The sequence below is a fragment of the Acinonyx jubatus genome, unplaced genomic scaffold (genome assembly GCF_027475565.1).
Source record: "Acinonyx jubatus isolate Ajub_Pintada_27869175 unplaced genomic scaffold, VMU_Ajub_asm_v1.0 scaffold_32, whole genome shotgun sequence".
In the NCBI taxonomy this organism is placed as follows: domain Eukaryota; kingdom Metazoa; phylum Chordata; class Mammalia; order Carnivora; family Felidae; genus Acinonyx; species Acinonyx jubatus.
The window spans coordinates 30,691-50,800 of record NW_026463951.1 but is presented as its reverse complement, the minus strand read 5'-3'; the positions used below and the strand labels follow the sequence as shown (position 1 = coordinate 50,800).

The 20,110-nt window shown below is 46.1% G+C and overlaps 1 long non-coding RNA gene and 1 pseudogene across 1 annotated transcript; both read left to right on the top strand.

The window, feature by feature from the left end:
- Nucleotides 1-344: 344 nt before the first annotated feature.
- LOC128313774 (integrin beta-3-like) lies at nucleotides 345-4,201 on the top strand (annotated as a pseudogene).
- A 5,621-nt stretch (nucleotides 4,202-9,822) lies between these two features.
- Nucleotides 9,823-14,968, top strand: LOC128313772 (uncharacterized). Its single transcript, XR_008294820.1, has 2 exons — nucleotides 9,823-10,519; nucleotides 11,848-14,968. It is a non-coding gene; the product is annotated as an uncharacterized LOC128313772 (long non-coding RNA).
- Nucleotides 14,969-20,110: the final 5,142 nt, after the last annotated feature.

The window sequence follows — 20,110 nt, the reverse complement described above, 5'->3', positions numbered from 1 at the left end:
ATTAATTGCATGCCTACTGTATTTCAGACGTTACGCTAATCCCTACCGACGGACAAATTGATATGTCCTCTCTCACTGTGGAGCTCAAAATCTAGAAAGAGAAACAGATAGGCAAGCAAATGGGCTGGTCATGAGGGTTAAGATAGAGGTATATGTAAGTGCTGAGAGAACACGTAGTAGACAGTTAATTTGCTCTGGGGAGGTCAGAAAAAGTTATGGGGAGGAAGGAACTTTTGAGTTGAGCTTTGAAAGGTAAGTGGGAGTTTGGTAGCAATCACAGGACGAAAGGGCGTCAAGGCAGAGAGCTAGCAGCATGAGGCTAGAAGGATAGAAGGTGGTGACGCTTCCGTGGGGTGTTAATGAGTGGCCGTGGGAGGAGGGTGGATGAGGGTAAAGCTGGAGAGCAGGCTGAGCCACGGGTTGGGGCCCCTCACCTGCTGCCCGCCCCCTCGGGCTGTGTGCTTTCAGGTCACGGCCAGTGCAGCTGTGGGGACTGTCTGTGTGACTCCGACTGGACCGGCTTCTACTGCAACTGCACCACGCGCGCACCGACACCTGCATGTCCAGCAATGGGCTGCTGTGCAGCGGCCGGGGCAAGTGTGAGTGCAGCAGCTGCGTGTGCATCCAGCCCGGCTCCTACGGGGACACCTGTGAGAAGTGCCCCACCTGCCCTGACGCCTGCACCTTTAAGAAGTGAGTGGGCAGAGAAGTGAGTTGGAGCCAGTCGGGTGCTAGAAGGAGGGAGGGGGCCTCCCAGGCTAGAATCCCCAACCCTCCAGGTTCTTATTCACCAAAGCTTCAGGAGGAGGCGTCCGCTGCAGCTAAGAGGCTAGCTTTCCTCTTCCCACGGAAAACTTTGGGCAAAGATGGAGGTAGAGCCAACCGTGCAGGGGCCAAAGTAGCACCCGCTGGACTCCAGTTGGAGAAACCCCTCTCCTGGGATGGCATCCTGAATCCCTGAGTTGGGAGGAAGGCTAAACCAGGGAACTTCTGGGGAACGTTCCTGTGTTCCGATCCTGTGGGAGAGTTGGGCTGGAGTTATGAAGGATTCTGTGAAACAGGAGATGTTCGCTAGTACAAACTCCACTCATCTGGGGTCAGGGGAAGCTCCTGCCATTTCTCTTGCCACTTTAAGCAGGGCTGGGCTCATAGGCATGCGACCTGTGCATTTGTACAGAGCCCTGTGCTTAGAAGGGCCCCATGCTTGGTTTACCGCTCTGCCGGCACTGTCTTGTAATGCTTAGGGATTTTTGAACAAGGGACCTGACATCTTCTTTTGTGCTGGGTCCCCAGATTACATGACCGGTTCTGCCTTTAAGGCTCCTGGAAGTGGCACACGCCTCACCTCCTGTCACACTCTCGGATGGGACATGAAGAAGTTTAATGAGGGGACTGGGGCCTTCTGCCTGCCAGGCCCTGCCTCTGGGTGAGGAGGAACTCCCACCCCTGAACTCCAGACCCGACCCTCTGGGTCCCCCAGAATTGCCTTACAGGGGTTTTTGTTTCGGTGTTTGTTTTCCGAGGTGGGGCAGCTTTCTGGTGTGTGGAGGTCAGAGCTGGACTGATACACACGTAGGTTTGCTCCTCTCTCGTCTTTTTTGTTTATTTATTTTTGAAAGAGAGAGGGAGACAGAGTGCAACTGGGGGAGGGGCAGAGAGAGGGACACATAGAATGTCAAACAGACTCCAGACTCTGAGCTGTCAGCGCAGAGCCTGACGCGGGGCTCGAACTCGCGGGGCTCGAACTCGAAGACGGCGAGATCATGGCCTGAGCCGAAGTCGGATGCTTAACTGACTGAGCCACCCAGGCGTCCCTCTCCTCCCTTGTCTTAATCTCTGTGTCGTCTCTCTTTTAGGGAGTGTGTGGAGTGTAAGAAATTTGACCGGGGAGACCTACGTAAAGAAAATACCTGCAGCCGTTACTGTCGTGATGAGATTGAGTCTGTGAAGGAGCTCAGTAAGTTCAGCATGTCTTAGAATCGCGCACATATGCGGCTGCTGAAGTTTTCAGTTGATCCCAGAACGTGTCTATGTCTCATCAGTAAAATGGAAGAGTAATCCCTGCCTCAAAGGCATGTTGTACAGACCTGCTGCACACGAGGCACTTAATAAAGGCCAGCTTCCCTGAGTCCTCTTGTGCCCTCTGCTAATTTGTTCCACAGTCCCTCCCCATTCTGCTGCTTCCTGGAACCCACAGACTCAGCAAGACCCTACAGACAACTTTTAAAGTATGTAGAAATCAACCCTAACTTGACCTCCCCAGGGAAAGGAAGACAATGCATCCCATTTTACGGATGAAGAAACCTAGGCTAGGTGACGTCAGTTTAGGAGGCTAGTAACCATTTACTGAGTTTACTTAACTGAGAGTGTTAAGCAATGCCCAGGCATACTGCTCTGCTGGTTTGGAGGGAAACCTTCACCCTTATGGATTTTAGCTAAAATCATAATGCTGTAGTCTTTTTTGGCTCTCTGGAGCCCTTCCTAGAATAAGACAGATAAAAATACAGTGGTGAACAAAACTCTTGCCTGCAGTCATTCTAGTTTGAATTTCACCTTGACCGAAAAGGGGATAATCTTTGTTGCTGTCAGCGCATCTGATGTGGTTATCTGGGTCAGCTAGGCATTGGTTGGTCTAGGGAGATGGCAATCTCTCCTGAGATAGCTGTCTCTCACGAAGGCAGGAAACATGTTTTCAGTGAGAGCCACAGTGAGACACAGCCAGTCAGTCGGCTTCTGGCTGGGGGTGTTACAGAAAAGGGTCAGCTCTCTGGATCCTTTGGCTAATATCAGAAGTGGGGCTGGTGGGGGGGGGTGGTGAGGGGCGTGATTTGGGGATTGAGTTTGAAGAGACGGCTTTTCCTCCTGAGGAGAATCGGTATGCTGTGATTAGCTCAGGTGGGCGAGACTGCTGAGAGAGATGTGAGATGTTTTTATTACCTAGACCAGAGGGGAATCTCAGGTTAGTTGAACGTATTTCTCTTACCCCCTACCCCCGTGCCATGATAATCATAAAGATAAATGCTTGTTTGTATGGAATTGTGTAACTTCTAAAAGGCAAGTCTCTTTTCATACACATGATCTTGTCTTTTTCTCAGCCACCTAGTAGAGTAGAACTGTGGTACTGTTGTTATCTTCATTTTGCAGATGAGCAAACTGAATCTCAGGAAAGCTACATAACTTGCCCGAACAAGTTAAGCTTAGAACTGAATCTGGAAATCCTTACTCTTTCCACTGTACTCTTATACCACTGGTTTTCGGGAGGCTTATTGAGTTCAAGTCTGGTGTGCTCTGAGACTCCTGTTTTAGTTCTGTTCCATCACGTACTTGTGTTGACCTTGGTGCATTTGCTTAACGTCATCGTGTGTCAGTTTTACCTGTCTGGTTGCATCACTATAGGACATGGTGCAAATGATAGAGGGGCACCTATAGTTTCCCTGTCAGAATAACAGGCTTCAGAATTAGAAGGGGTGAAGCCTACAAAAAAGTGATGGGAGTCAGAGAAGAGAGGCTGGCTCTGGAGAGGAACACTGGATCAGACGCAGAAACGGAAGAAATGTAAGGGCTTTGCCAACAAACTATTGAGAATAGTTGAGCCAGGAGGGAAAGGAAAGAGAGGGAAGGGAACACCCTTCTGTATTAGGTACTGTTCACTTGACGTCATTTAGTTCTCTACCAGTGTTGTGAGGTGGGTTATCCTTTTCCTTTCATAGATGAAGAAAGAGCCAGTGAGGTCAAGTAACTTCCCCAATATTACGCAGCTGACAGGTGGTAGAGCCAGGCTTTGAATCACACTGTGTCATGTGTTCTGTCATGTCCCTTCCAAGGGAAGGAATACGAACCAAAAAGGGTCTAGGAGGGACAAAAGTCAGCAGCGAGGGTCATCTAGAGGCAATTGCCAGGCACAACAGCCATCTCAAATCTAGGCATCTTGCCTAATGTCAGGCATAGGGTTTCCTGCTGCATACTTTCTCAGAAGTCCCATGACTGGGGTTTGGGGATGGCCCTGTCTTCCAGGAATTGCCTTGTTTTTCACTCTCCCATATTTTCCCCTTCCTCAGAGGATACTGGCAAGGATGCAGTGAACTGCACGTACAAGAATGAAGATGACTGTGTTGTCAGATTCCAGTACTATGAAGACTCCAGTGGAAAGTCCATTCTCTATGTGGTAGAGGAGACAGGAGCGTGAACCACCAGGGCCCCTGACGCTGCACCTATAGGGAGAGGGAGAGCCACGTTAGGCAGCGATTTCCACCCATTACACCTCTTACACAGAACAGCCAAGTTAAGACTACCTTACAAGTGGTAAGTTAGGGCCTGTCATCTGGGTGTGGGAGATATTTAAATACCGATCTTAGTGAGAAAGTGACTTGCTAATTGAGGAGACAGAAAAAGAAGGTGGGTAAGGAAAGGAAGAAGGTAGATATGGATCCCACCAAGGGACAAAATACATCCTGGCATTTTTTTGAGGGGACAGTATTAAGAAGTGAGGAATTTAAAGTCTGGGACTCTTCAGCGTCCGCTCTACTTAAGGTCAGGTGGTTGCCAAGGGCAACCTGTTCGCTGCTTCAGAGGAAGGCCTGATGCTTTGAGGTGTTGACCTTACCAGGGTCACCATGAGACACAGTACTGGGTTTGAGGCACCAACCCAAGGTGTTCTGAGCACTGAAAAGATAGTGCTTGCTCTCACAGCCTTCTGGAAGCAGGAGGAGCTCATCCGTCATACACAGACCAACCACAGGTTTGTCGCCATCCAGCATAGTAGATTAGCTCGCTTCCCCTTACCACCCCCGTCTCCTTCCTTTCTTTTACACAACAGATGAAGCTATGAATCACTAGACAATATTTTCGAGTACTTATTGTATATCAGGCGGTAGACTAGGTGCTGGGAATATAACAATAGATAAAGCAGATGTGGCACTCACAGGCCAGGGGGAGAGGGACATGTAAATTGATAGTGATACTGCTGAGGGACAAGGGCTGTGCCAAGGTCGGGGGTAGACAGGAGCTTCTGTGAGTGAAGGAACAATGTCTGAAGGCAGAGACTAAGTCAGTTGGTTGTTCGTCAGTTGATTCCCACAGCTGTAGAAATTTCTTCAGGTCCTCCTTCAGACCAGGGTCCAGCAAACACTTTCTGTTCAGGGCCAGGGGTTAAATATTTTAGGCTTTGGTGGCACGTGGGTGGCTCAGTCGGTTAGGTGTCTGACTCTTGATTTCAGCTCAGGTCATGATCTCACGGTTCATCGGTTTGAGCCCCACATTTTGCTCCGCACTGACAGTGTGGAGCCTGCTTGGGATTCTCTCTCTCTCTCTCTCTCTCTCTCTCTCTCTCTCTCTCTGCCCCTCACCCACTTGTGCTTTCTCTGTCTCAAAATAAATATTTTAGGCTTTGTGGGCCTTGTGGTCTCTGCCATGACTACTCTGCCATTGTAACAGGAAGGCAGCCATAGTCTATATTTAATGCACAAGCCTAAGTATATTTAGAAAGACAGGTGGCAAGCCACATTTGGCTCCCAGACAATAGCTTGCTGGCCCCTGCTTTAGGAAAGTGGGTCTCAAACTTTTCTGTGTTCCCCTTGTTAAAAAATCGAGAGTCCTGTTGAAAAAAAAAAATTAAAAATAAAAATTTTTTTAAAAGGTGCGCCTGGGTGGCGCAGTCGGTTAAGCGTCCGACTTCAGCCAGGTCACGATCTCACAGTCCGTGAGTTCGAGCCCCGCGTCAGGCTCTGGGCTGATGGTTCAGAGCCTGGAGCCTGTTTCCGATTCTGTGTCTCCCTCTCTCTCTGCCCCTCCCCCGTTCATGCTCTGTCTCCCTCTGTCCCAAAAATAAATAAACGTTGAAAAAAAAAATTAAAAAAAAAAATCGAGAGTCCTAAGCCCCATGCTGCTTCCATGAGCCTCTATGTTCTTTTTATTTGATTTTTTATTACATTTTTAAATGTTTATTCATTTTTTGAGAGAAAGATGGAGCACGAGTCGAGAGAAAGATGGGAGGGGCAGAGGGAGAGGGAGACACAGAATCCGAAGCAGGCTCTAGGCTCTGAGCCCAACGCAGGGCTCGAACCCATGAACTGTGAGATCATGAGCTGAGCCAAAGTCGGACACTTAACTGACTGAGCCACCCAGGTGTCCCCAGCCTCTGTGTTCTTGAACAGTGCTCCTGGCAGTTGTGAGACGCCCCAATATTTGAGTGCCTCTGCTTTGGACACATCACTTCCCCTAGTGAGCCTTCTCAGACCTCCTCCATCATCCTTTCTTCTGATTCGGTTGGGTGCTCCTGTTTGAGTCCCAGAGCAGCTGTGTTTCCCTTAGATGGGCCTTCATCCCACCATTAACTTGCTTCTTTAATCACCCATCTCCCTCAGTGGATCACGTGCTCCACGAACACACGAACCATCTGTCTTATCTATGGTTATATCTCCATACTTGGCTCAGTCATCTACAGAGAAGATACTTAGTAAACGGGTTTTTTTTTTTTCAACGTTTATTTATTTTTGGGACAGAGAGAGACAGAGCATGAACGGGGGAGGGGCAGAGAGAGAGGGAGACACAGAATTGGAAACAGGCTCCAGGCTCTGAGCCATCAGCCCAGAGCCTGACGCGGGGCTCGAACTCCCGGACCGCAAGATCGTGACCTGGCTGAAGTCGGACGCTTAACCGACTGCGCCACCCAGGCGCCCCAGTAAACGGGTTTTGAATGAGTTACTAGGACTGATTATTCGAGTTGACAGGCAGGCTTGCATACATGTTGATACCTGCTCGGAGAACTTTGGCTGCTTGGAGAAGGAAGCGGGTGACAGTGGAAAGAAGCTCTACTACATCCGGGTCAGCCAGGGTGTTGCTGGCTGCATGCATACCGGAGAACATGGCGCCCCCTACCGTGATATTGTTCACCTGCCTTTCCCAGGGCTCTCACCCTTCAGAAGGGAGAAGGAAGGTAAAGGAAAGGGTATGACCTTAGTTTGATTTAGCGACTCAAGGGAAAGCTGACATGGGAAGGGGAGAGGGCAGAGTCTGGGTATGTATCTGTGGGGGAGCACATGTGGATTATTTGGCCATGACCCCTCACACTTTCCCGCCCACCTGTGTTAACGCGTTTCATGGATTTTTCCACACCCGCCCTATTTGCACCTTTGTGCTTTCTCATTTCTGAAGGGCAGTACGTTCTTGCTTTGGGGTTTAACGTTACTTCATCTCTGCTATAACAATCCTTGCAGGTGCTTCTGCTGTAACACCAAAATCTTGTGGCTTGATATTCTTAGACTGGAATCCACTACCTGAAATTATGGGGCAGAAAGATGGTGATAACCTGAGCTGGTACAAATAACCCCCCAGGGTAGGGGGTGGAGTAGCTTTTCTGATGTAGATCCCATCCTCCACATGAGGAGATGGGACCCCAGACCCATGTTCCCTATCTTGTTGCCCTGGAATTCTGAATTTGACCTCTCTTCTCACCTACCGCCCCCGACTATTTTCAGGGGTTCTGGCTTTGTGCGGAATGTGTCCTCTGAGGTCCCAGAGCACAGGAGGGGATTATTCTCATTCTCTTCCCCAACTTGTGCCTTTGCGGATGGTCTCCCTGAAGGGCTGGGCCACTGCAAGGCAGTAGAGACAGCACTGCCAAAGGGCTTGGCCTTGACTGGGTGGTGTTCAGCCTACTATGTGGAGTGGGCTCTGCTGAGCTGGGTCCTTATCACTCCCAGATAGAGTTGCCTCGTCGAATACAATATGTCCCATTCAACATTTAGTACCTACTTAGGCTAAAAAATTATTGTTTATCTGAGATTCAAGTTTAACTGGATTTCCCGTGCTTTTGCCAAACCTGCTAGCCCTGCCCAGTCTTTCCTGACCTTGGGTCGCCACGATGGGTCCTCATCACCGTGGCTGAGAGATCTCTCTAGAGACCAGCTGATCGCGTCATCTTCTTCCAGGAATCCTGCCATCTACTCCTTTCAGGACAAATGCTTCATAGACGTTTTTGCCTGAAGACCTCTTGACATTCTACCTGTCCCGCCCATACTGACATGCAGAATTGAAGAGATTTCACTCTGAGGTTTGAGGGTCAGCCCTCTCTTCCCAAGAATTCATAATTGTTGTTCCCGGAAGAACTGGTGCCCTTCACTCCTGGGAACTCAGACACTGGAACCTCACAGCCTCTCTCCAGATGCTCCTTTAATTATAGACAGGTTATAATTTGGTAGCTTGGGAAATAGCCAGCTTGGGTCTGCATCGGTGGTTGTTTTTGGGTCATGTGTGGTGAGCATAGGGTGTATGTTTAGAGAAGAAGGTGGGAGACACTGTGGAAAGTGGGCATGACCACCTCTCCAGACCCATCAATACCCATATATCCAAACACCTAATTTCATAACACCTGAGAAGTTACTAGAGTGAGGTCACCCATCAGACACCTGTGGTTTATGGGAAGCAGAGCTCTGCAGAGCACAGTCCGCTTGGTCTTCAGAGGGGTGATGCACCTCTGTCTGTGTTGGTTGTTGACTAGGGTTGAACAGGAAGTCGGCTTTCAATAGGGTTAGGATTAAAGATGATGAAATATTTTGGGAAGGAACCCAAAATATTGTCTGGGTTGGCAGGCTTCCTGGTCTCTAAGTGTGCTAACAAGGACATTAGGTTCCCAGCCCTCAGAGATGTACATATCCAAACCAGAGAAACAAATACAAATGCCCAAGGAGCTAGGTAAATAAGTTAGTGAAAACAGTCAGGTGTAACAAGAACACGAGTAATAACAGTAGCTGATAGTTATTGAGCACTGAGTCTGTGCTCGGCAGAGTTCTGAGTTCTTTAAATATATTTAACTTATTTATTTTTACAGGTTTCTTTTTTTTTTAAATATTTATTTTGTGGGAGAGAGAGAGAGAGAGTGTGCACGAGTTGGGGAGAGGGGCAGAGAGAGAGGGAGAGAGAATCCCAAGCAGACTTCATGATCAGCATGGAGCCCGATGCCCGGGTGGCTCAGCTGGTTAGGCGTCCTACTTCAGCTCAGCTCACAATCTTGCAGTTCGTGGGTTCAAGCCCCTATTGGGCTCTGTGCTGACAGCTCAGAGCCTGGATCCTGCTTCAGATTCTGTGTCTCCCTCTCTCTCTGCTCCTCCCCCACTCATGCGCACTCTCTCTCTCTCTCTCTCTCTCTCTAAAAAATAAATAATCATTAAAAAAATAAATAAGTTGGGGTGCCTGGGTGGCGCAGTGGGTGTTCGACTTCAGCTCAGGTCATGATCTCACAGTTCGTGAGATCGAGCCCCGTGTTGGGCTCTGTGCTGACAGCTCAGAGTCCGGAGTCTGCTTTGGATTCTGTGTCTCCCTGTCTCTCTGCCCCCCCCCCCCATACATGCTCTGTCTCTGTCTCTCTCAAAAATAAATAAACATTAAAAACAATTTTTAAAAGTATATATTTAACTATTCTTCATAAGTTTTGGAATTCAGTGCTATTACTTTCTCCATTTTAAACATGGAGAGATAGGAAACAGACACCCAGAAAGGTTAAATAGTTTATCAAAGGTCACATAGCAAAGTAAGTTGTCAGCTAGGATTCGAACCCTGGCGGTCTAGCTCCAGAGCCCACAGTAGCACAGCCTCCATGACAAGTTACATGTTGCCTCTGTTTAGTGGAGAAAAGAGGGTGGTGACAAGTCTGGCAAACTAGAAAATGTGTCCCATCTAAAGGGGACAGCAGCTACTCACATCTAACCAGGGCTGCCCTGTGGGTGCAGTGTTTCCAGACCTTTTTATTTATGTTTAAAAAAAATTTTTTTTTTTACTTTTATTTATTTTGGAGAAACAGAGTGAGACAAAGCATGAGCAGGGGAGGGGCAGAGAGAGAAGGAGACACAGAATCTGAAGCAGGCTCCAGGCTCTGAGCAAGCAGTCAGCACAGAGCCTGATGCGGAGCTTGAACCCACAAACCGTGAGATCATGACCTGAGCTGAAGTCGGACGCTCAACCGACTGAGCCACCCAGGCGCCTCTATTTATTCATGTTTTTAAAGGGAAGAAGAAGAATCTGAAGTTTTAGGGGGATAATCTCCTGATTATTCAATGCTGCCAACAAAATAAAAATTTAATCAAGCTTTTGTTTTAAATCCAGTAGAGTTAACATAAAATCAACTTTTTAATAAACACTTGAGTAGGTTAGATTCTACCGGGGGTGACCTGCTTATGACCTCTAATTTAAACTACTCAGGACAGATTATTGCTGTCTTAAATATTGGTACTCCCCCCCCCCCTTTAAAAATTTTGATTTATTTTGTAAGCCCTGTTTCCCTCAGAGAGATTTCTAGTAATTTCTTACTTGGTCAAGTTGCCTTTACAATGTCCCTGCTCTGTGCTCTCTCCTGACAGAGTGTCCCAAGGGTCCTGACATCCTGGTGGTCCTACTCTCAGTGATGGGGGCCATTTTGCTCATCGGCCTTGCTACTCTGCTCATCTGGAAGCTCCTCATCACCATCCATGACCGGAAGGAGTTTGCTAAATTTGAGGAAGAGCGAGCCAGAGCAAAATGGGACACAGTAAGAGTCGGCGCTGGGCATTTTCTTAAGTCATTGGTTTGAGAGCCTCAACTGGAAATAGTAGGTACTTAGGGGAGCCAGGTTCAGCCAGCACCATAATTTCCCAGTTAGTCTCTGTTGTGGAAATTGGGAGATGGTCCTGTTGTCTTTATTCCTGAAAACCACCTGAGTCTCTCCCTGCCACACAGTGACCATAGGTCCCATCGGTGAGAACTGACTGAGTACAGGTAGGGCCCAGCTCTGCTCTGGACACTGACATAATCAAAAGGAAACATATTCTCTAATTGAGGAAGACAGGACAAATGATGGGGGGGGGGAACGTTATTATTGCCAGTTTGTAGATAAGAAAACTGAGCACAGAGAGGTTCAACGGCTTGCCCAATTGTGGGAGGGAATCAAGTTATGATAGAAATTACTCTTTGAGCCAGCCTCTTAAAACATATCCTCTCTGCAGTTTATTCTGATTGCATTCAATCAAGCATCTATTGAGAAATTTCTATATACTTAATTTTGCTCTGTTCTCCTTTGGCTCATCTTCCACATTCTGACTTTTTTTTCTGGACCTTCCAAAACGGCTGTTTGACTCCATGAATGTCTAGTGGGAGGCTGGAAGTTTGTTCTCATTTAATGGTCACCTCAGGCCTTGGTACTCAAGGGTCCCAAGACACTTGAGATGTTTCTGTTCGTACAGTGTAGAAATCTGGAATCTCAGCGGCACATGAGAATGTGTTGTATTTCTTGAAATGGGACTCCTAAAGACGGCCAGATCTTATGGGGTTTATCACTTTTTGTTAGAAAATAATTTGGGCAACCCAGTGAGGGTCTTATTTTTTCCTGCTAACATGACAGTGGGTAGTGCTTGGAAGGATGAGATGAGAACAAATTAAAATTATTTTGAGTGAAAGCTATCCTCTCTGTTTCAGCTACCACCTGCTACATTTCTTGTCTCTGCCCGCATCCCCCAGCATAGTAACAACAAAAGAAAAAAAAATTGGAGAAGGGCAAAAGAGAGAGTTCAGGAGAGAAGCAGGAAATAGATACTGGCTACAAGTGGTACTGAGGTGTTTGGGGATCACCAAAAAGTAATGGGTTGAATTCAACCCCTTCGAAAAAGCAGCACAATGGCATTCCACTTTCTCTCTCCTCTTATTTCCTACCCACTCCCATCTCAGGAGCGAATATGGGGTTACAATGAGCATTGAGCGATTCATGGATGGTGTAGCCCAGAGAAAGGTGTCTTGGGTAAACTCTTCAGGCGAAATGTAATCGTTGAGGGCAGGGAAGAATTGAGGAATTCACTGTAAGACACATTTCTGTTCTCTCCGCAGGCCAACAACCCACTGTATAAAGAGGCCACATCCACCTTCACCAACATCACCTACCGGGGCACTTAATGACAAGCAGTCATCCTCAGTTCACTGTCAGGCTGTCCCAGAATTGTGGACACATCTGCTGTCATGTTTACAGGGAACGAAATCTGTGGGGCAGGATCGGGGGCTGGGAGTGGGGTGGGTTACAAGAATGTCAGTATGTGGAGGTGTGCGTCTCTGTGCGTGTGTACGCGTGAGTGTGCTGCATGTGGGGGAGTATGTAATTTAAAACTTGAGGTGTGTCCAGACACGTGGAGCTCCTCAGCCTTTGTCCGCAGAATGCCTCCTTCAGGGATCCTTCCTGCTTAACCTTAGGGTGACCCACGTAGCTGAGCAGGTACTGTTCATTACCTCAGTGAGAAGCCAGCTTTCCTTTTCCGGCCATTTCTCCCGAAGAGAAGGGCAGGGCTGAGCCTCTCATTCCAGAGGAAGGGGCCTTGACTCTGCCTTGAGTTTACGGTTCTTGGGTCCGACGCTCAGCAGCTCTGATAGCAAATGCTGGGCTCTGCAGCCTTGTTGTGTCATCTGGACTTTGATCTCCTTTGCCTTCCCTCAGGCTGAAGGAGAAATCAGAAGCAAGCGGAGCCATCGGAGTTGCCTATGTCTTTCGCTATCCCCTCAATCCAGTATGGTTCTCTCACAAGGGGAGCCCTTGCCAGCAATTCTGTTGGGAGTGAGGATGGGAAGGCCACTCAGGGGTCATGCATGGCCTGGATGAATGTGCCAGAGTCCCCCAGTTCATAATCATCACCCTTCAGATTTGTCTCCTTGGCACCCCACCCTAGAAGTTCGATTGGAGGACGCGTGTTACCCTTAGACCAGCATCACCTCTTTACCTTCTACGTCCACACTCTCACTGCTGTAGACACTTGCTACGTACTGGGAATTTCTTTCATGACCGGACGCTTTTCCTCCCAGGGAGAGTGCTGTGATGAGAGCCAGAGATCTGGCCCCGCCCTTCAGGCCCTCTGCCCCTTGTCCAAGGCACCCCCCCGCCCCTACACCCAATCTGGTGCTTCTGTGTGCTACATCCATCCATGGGGCTGATTGCACTTATCTACCTCTCGGCTGTCTTGTGAAGGAATCATTCCCATGGGTCTCTGAGTCTGCTGGGCATATGTGCCACATTTAGAAGGATGGGCCAGTTGGATCAGCGTGTGTGGCCTCTTCTCCTATGGGCTGGGCAACCTCATTTTAACTCAGTCTTTAATCTGAGAGGCCACAAGTGCAGTTTTATTTTATTTTTCTCATTGGGTCACCTGAAACCATGATGAGGCTTGCTTAATCTAAAGGAATACGTACAGAAACACATTTGCATTATATTTTGTAGTTTTATTTGAGGAGGAGGAGCATATTTAAAAACAACAACAACAACCCCACACAGACTTGGGATGGATACAGACCCTCCCACTTGGCATCATTCATAGGGAGTTGCTGCCCATTTGCTGGATCTGTAGGGGCTCTCTCATCCTGGGAGCCTGTGGGGATGGCCCCCCGGGCATGCTGGGCCATTTCTGAGCAGGAGGGGTACAAGTGGTTCTTTTCTCCGAGCAGTTGCTTCCTTGGTGTTCACATTGGTCTAAACATTAACCACCACCCTCACCCCCCATTCATCAAGGAAAAGGAAAGAGCTATAGACCGTGGTCTGATGATCAGAAAATGTAAGTCCTGGCCTCATTGTTGCAGCTGAGGAAGCTTTACCCTTAATTAAGGCAAGCCTCTCTTCCTTCCCCTCGGGGCTCAGTTTTCTAGTTTGAAAAATGATAGTTTGGACCAGCCAGTCTGGAAGGTGTCTTTCAATATCGATAATCTGAGATGCTGGGACTTACTGTGGCATCAGCCATTCAGTCAAGATTCCGTGAGACGTTGATACTACTTTTTTTGTTGTTAAGTTGGGAGATCTGAGAGACCGGCTTTTGCAAGAGCGGATGTCATTCCACGTCACCTTTCTCAATGAAAAAGCCTCCTTCTGGCCTCTCTTAGAGCCCCTTCTCCGATGTTTGTTAGCAGTCACATTTCCTAATGTAGCACTCAAGCTCCACTTAGTTTATTATTCCTTAGCTCACTTTGCACACGTTTGCATCCACATATAAGGGAGAGGAATCCATTAAGAAGTAGCTGAAATGTGTATTCTGTATTCGTGTGTTAACACTGAGAATAAGCCTTGGAATTAGGAGTAGGGCAAGTGACTGAGCCTTGTCTCACCCATGGATCACTCTTTACTGAAAGGGATGGTAGTACAGTAGAGGGGTAAATGGGGGAGGGGAGGGTCGATAATGAATCCAAGAAGTTTAGAACCTAACTATACCCTTTGGCTACTGAGACAAGAGTCCATTAAAGCAGTAGTTGGACCTTTTCTTTAGATAAGATGGTTTATATGAAGACACTATATCAAAGGAGGAAGAACATATATTTAAAGGATGAAAAAATCAGTAGGACTCTTCTCTGAGCTTCTGGAAGGAGACTCCTAGGCTTTAAAAAGGTGCCGGGTGGTCCAGTTAGGTGTTTGACTTTGGCTGAGGTCATGAACTCGCATTTCGTGAGTTCCAGCCCCACATCAGCCTCTGTGCTGACAGCTCAGAGCCTGGAGCCTGCTTCGGATTCTGTGTCTCCCTCTCTCTCTGTTCCTCCTCTGTTCACGCTTTCTCAAAAATAAATGAAGATTAAAAAAAAAAAAAAGACCAATGCTCTTTGTATGCGGGGAGAACCTGTAGCTGTGTTCGCGAGACAGCAAATGGCAGTCAGTTTGGGCATCACGTAGGGTGAACATCTAAATAGTATTTTGGTATCAGCACAGCCCAAAGAAGTTATTTATTTGTGCTCAGCTCATCTGGAGAGAATTTATGTTCAGTCTCAGGGTGTGTGGATAGTAATGGGAAGCTTGGGATGCTCCTGACAAGTTGTCACATAACGAATCCCATCTTTCTCTCTCAGATATTCCTAGACCATCCATGATTTCAAGATCCTTCTCTTTGTTAGGTATTCCTGGTGGAAATGACTTAAGTGCCTTCCTGACTTCCTAACCACCCCCTCTGTTTGAATTGTGCAACAGTAAATTAAATGTGCTTTCCAAAAAGAATTGACCTAAGGCTGCCCAGTTCTTCCTGTGTTGTTATTTCTGTTTTCTTTGGGTGAAAAGAGTAAATGTCATCGCCTCAAAAATGATTATTTTAGAACAAGCCTGTTTCCAAATGTAACCAAATGATGACCACCACGGGGACTGAAGTTTACTCCAGAACCCAGAGCGTTTCTTTAGACTTTCATAATGTTTTCAAACTGAGTAGGTTATTGCTGTTCTAAGAGTTGGAGTTTTTTGTCTTTTAATTGGGGATTTTTTAGGAACTTGTGCAATCTCAATCGAACAGACTGTCAGTTTAGCCTAGGTTTTGTTTGCAGGAGGCATAAATCAGTACAATAAAGGCTTGATGGCAGATTATTGACAGGATCATTTAAATGCCCAGCTTTAGGGGGAAAAATGCCCAACTTTTATTTAAGGAATTGGGTCTCAAAATGTGGTTTGAGGACCAGCAGCCTCCATATCACCTGGGAAGTTGTTAGGACTAAAAATGCACAGGCCACGCCCCACGGCTACTAACTCAGAAAATCTGAGATGGGGCCGGGCCCAGTGTTGTGTTTCAGCAAGCCCTCCCTGTGATTCTGCTGCTGACTCAAGTTTGAGAACCATTGACTTAAGAAGTCACTTACCTGTCCTTCTGGCTTACTAAGTTTGCAGTGAAGTCATCTCAGTTCCTAAAAGATTATGAATATAGCTTGGCGGGTATATTAAGAGAACCGAATATCTACCCACACAAAATGAAAATCCACTTTTGACCCATTTTCCAAATTAAGTGATCAGAGGCTTCTGGTTCCCTCACAGCCACAAATTCCCATGAAAAACTAAAAGAAGTACTAGATCAAAATCACAGGGAAAGAAACCCAACTAACAGGATACTTGGCAGGCATCCAAGAAAACCTTTTATTCACAGGAGATGGGATGAATATCGAAATTCTTAGCATTATCACTTTATAGGGTAAGACTCTAGAATTTGCAACTTCACTTTTTGCTATTTAAAATGTATTGAGCATCGACAGTGTGGGGTTGAAGTACTTTATAGCACACTCATCATCTTTGCCTTTGGGTCTTACATTCCTTAAATAACGTGCATTTTTAAAAAACATTGCAGTGCATGACGTCATAAAAGGATTATGTGAACACACACTGAGACCTTTTATGGTGAAATGTTGTAGGTATACTGTGTTTTATTAACTTCATGGTATCTGATGAATAAATATCTGGGTAAAATGGAGGACTTTATGTGAAAATGAAATGAAAAGCTATATATCAAATCATATTTGTAATCCCCTAACTCTTGGCCTGTGTAGTCTGAACTCTACAGTAACAGCCATGTAATGACCACTGGGATCAATTACAAGCAAGTTGTCTTGGAATTACAGTGCATTCATTTTTCACACTGATGTAAGGAAACTAACATATGCTGTGCAAGAAAACCATTTAATGCTTGTTGAAAAATAATTTCTATTTGGTTTTATAACATATTTCTTGAAATATCTATTTCTGATATTTTGGAGTTTGACTAAAGCACACAGGCAGTTTTAAATGCTTGTGATTGGGGTTATCTATATTGTTCAATTTTAAGGGGCGCCTGGATGGCCCAGTCGGTTAAGTGTCCGACTCTTGGTTTTGGCTTAGGTCATGATCTCACGGTTTGTGAGTTTGAGCCCCACATTGAGCTCTGTGCTGATGGTGCAGAGCCTGCTTGGGATTCTCTCTCTCTCCCTCTCTCTCTGCCCCTCCCCCATTTGCTCTGTCTCTTTCACAAAAATAAACTTAAAAAAAATTTTTAAAAATCCACTTAATGAGACTATCCAAGAAGAGTTAGCATGTGAAAATAAAATTATAGGTCAGTTAACATGATTGTGTTCCTTGCGATTGCTGCCATAGTGCTGTCTCTCTACACTTTTGCACAGAGAAGCCATTTTCCGTCAGCTGTGTATTTTCTGACAATACACGGGAGAATGCTCACAGAATAGAAGCATTTAGAAAGCAACATTTAGGAGATGTAACAGCCTTCAGGCAAACTCTCCACAGTAAATTGTTCTTTATCAGTGTCCCTGAAAACAGCTTTGTAAGAAAAAAAAATTTCGCCATTCATTGTGGGTTTTTTTTTTTTTTTCTATTGGGTTTTCCTGTGACTCATACAATTGGCATGATTTCTTTGGAGAGATCAGAGTGCTGGGTGTGTAAATATCATTCGGTGGCCAATGAAGAGATCGGTTAGGAAAAATGTTAATGGATCTATGCTCCACTTTGCTTCTCCTGACCCTTCTAATCCCCCATTGTGACAGAGGTTGCTGATTGTGCCCCCATATGTGTTTTCCTCTTCTCACATAAAGTCAGAACTCCTCATTTCCAGTTGGACACATGGCTGCCTGGAATAGATACTATGTCTCCAAGCTTCTCGTGCAGCTAGGCTGCCCTGTCCACCTTGTAGACAGATGTGAATGGAGGGGGTGCATACCACTTCCATCGCGAGCCACTTAAGAAGGGAGCGTGCCTCTCCTCTCCCCTTCCTTCTTCAGGTAGGCCCACTGTAGAGATAATAGCTAGAACTTAAGCAGACCTCACGGATCAGGATGGGACCTGAGGGATTGTGGTAGTTATCTATTGCTGCATAATAAATTACCCCACGATTTAGCAGCTTAAAACCACAAACGCGATCTTGCAGTTTTTGCGGCATGTCAGCTGGCTTCTCCCTAAGTGCGGAAGCCAAGAGCGAGCCAGGAGGAAGCTGCAGTATCTCTTGTGACGTAGTTTTGTACGTGTTATGTCAGCATTTCCACCATACTCTATTCGTTGTTAAGTAGCCCGCTACAACTAGTCCACATTCAAGAAGCGTGGAACAGATGCCACTTTTTTTTAAAACTTGTTTTAAATGTTTACGCTTTGAGAGAGAGAGACAGAGACAGAGTATGAGTGGGGAAGGGGCAGAAAGAGAGAGAGGGAGACACAGAATCGGAAGCAGGCTCCAGGCTCTGAGCTGTCAGCACAGAGCCCGACGCAGGGCTAGAACTCATGAACCTAGATGCCACTTCTTGAAGGTATGAGCACCGTGGTAGATAAAATTGTTGCCCCTGCCCATCCCCCTCTCCCAAAGGCACCCATGTTCTAATCCCCAGAACCAGCGAATATGTTACCTGGCATGGAATAAAGAATTTTGCTGATGTAATTAAGGGCAGAAACAGGGAAATTTCATGGATTATGTGGATAGCCTTAACACAATCATAAGGGGGTCAGAGTGAGAATAGGAAATGTAATGATGGAAACAGGTCAGTGTGAGGTTGCCACGAGTCAAGGGATGCAGAAACCTCTAGAAGCGGGAAAAGGTAAGGAATAGATTTTCCTTTGGAGCCTCCAGAAATGCAGCCTTTGTAAGGCCAATTTTGGACTTCTGACCTCCAGAAATGTAATAAATTGTTGTTGAAGTTTGTGGTAAGTTGTTACAGTAACAAGAAACTAATACACCAAAGAACTTGTGGACATAGTTCAAAACTGCCACAGTCCACCCTCTGGTCACTACTTATTCATAGTTCCCTCACTTGCAACAAGTGCTCCCCCTTCCCAAGGACCCCCCGGTCTTATCTCATTATAGCATTCACTCAAAGTCCAGAGTCTTGTCCTCTAAATAGGTCCTGGGGCAGAGGAGTCTTCTTGGATATAGTTCCTTACATTTGGCCACTTGAGTATAGTGCCTCTTAATCTGAAGTCCTGTGAACTAAAGGAAAAAGCTATACGCTCTCTTCCTGCAACAACCAATTAAAATGGCAGGACAGATAGGGAGACATTCCAGTTTCAAGGGGCAGAAAACAGGTTTGCAGAAGCCCCCAGTCCATAGCAGTTCTGAAAGTCACTTGGGTATAGGCTGGCAGTTCCATATGAAAGGCCTGGGAATAATTCTCCATGGATTTTCATTCTATCTTCTAGGCTTTTGGTTTTACCCTTGAAGCCATCTTTATTCCATTAAAGGTAGCATATATTCACATGGAAATAGTTTTCTCAGCCTGCTTCCTGCTTATAGAGCTTGAGGGTCCAAAGACCTCTTTCCTTTTCATGCTCTGACTCCTTCAGCCCAAGCTGGCAGTGTTTGTGACAATTACAATACTCTTTTAAAAAAATTATGAATCTCCTGCAAATCTTGATTGGGTTTCAGTCCCATAAAATAAAAGCCCTACCCATAAATATCTTTGAGTTAAATCTTTTGCTACCTCGGGCTTCTGCAGAAGGACAAAAGCCTTAAGCTTCTTAGAAGCCATATTATTTGAATGAGAGGATCCAAGAAGCATAACCTTAAAATCTTTTGAGAGTCTTTTGCCTGTGATATCTCCCTTAAGCCACCACTGGAATAAATGCCAGTGGAGCTGTAAAATAGAAGACTGTGTCCTTGCAACTATGGTTAGCAATATTCACCCTTGAGTGACCATCTCTGAACCTCTCGAATGTGAGAAATAAAATTCTATCTTGCTTAGGCCACTGTTATTTAGGGATTTTCTGTTAGGTGAAAGAATCTAATCCTAACTACTATACTCTTGGTGCTATTTGGTGAGCGTCTCTGAAACTGACTAATACAGTAACTAACTCATCAATAGACTCAATACTAACAAACTACAAGTGCTCAAGATTGTGCAGCGTCCACAATCTGGTGATCAGACAGACTGAAACCATTATAATCGTTACACGTTAGAAGTTGATGCCTTATGAATAGATGGCAAATGGGCTCAGCTCATTAACAGAGGTGGACTGTAAACAGTGTGTGTGGGTAGGTGGGGAAGTAGGGAATGGAGGGTGGGGTGTTTACAAAAATAAAGGACATGGTCTCAGCACTCATTACTTACAGACTGTTGAGGGACATAAAACACATACATGTTAAAAGTACTAAAGAATGCCTACACAACAGGATTTGAGATATAAACGGGCACAAGTATCTCTGAAGTAATTAAATGTTTTAACATTTTTTGAGCACTGCATAAACATTTTTGAATTATCACAATTCTGAACGAATGAGAAAACTGAGGCTTAGAGAGCTTAGTTTGCCCCACTGCATACAGTAAATAATTAGGATAATTGACTCAATAATTGAATTTGCATAGATCCAGCTCTAAAGTCCACGCTGCTCACCACAATGTTAACAACGGAGAGCTCAGG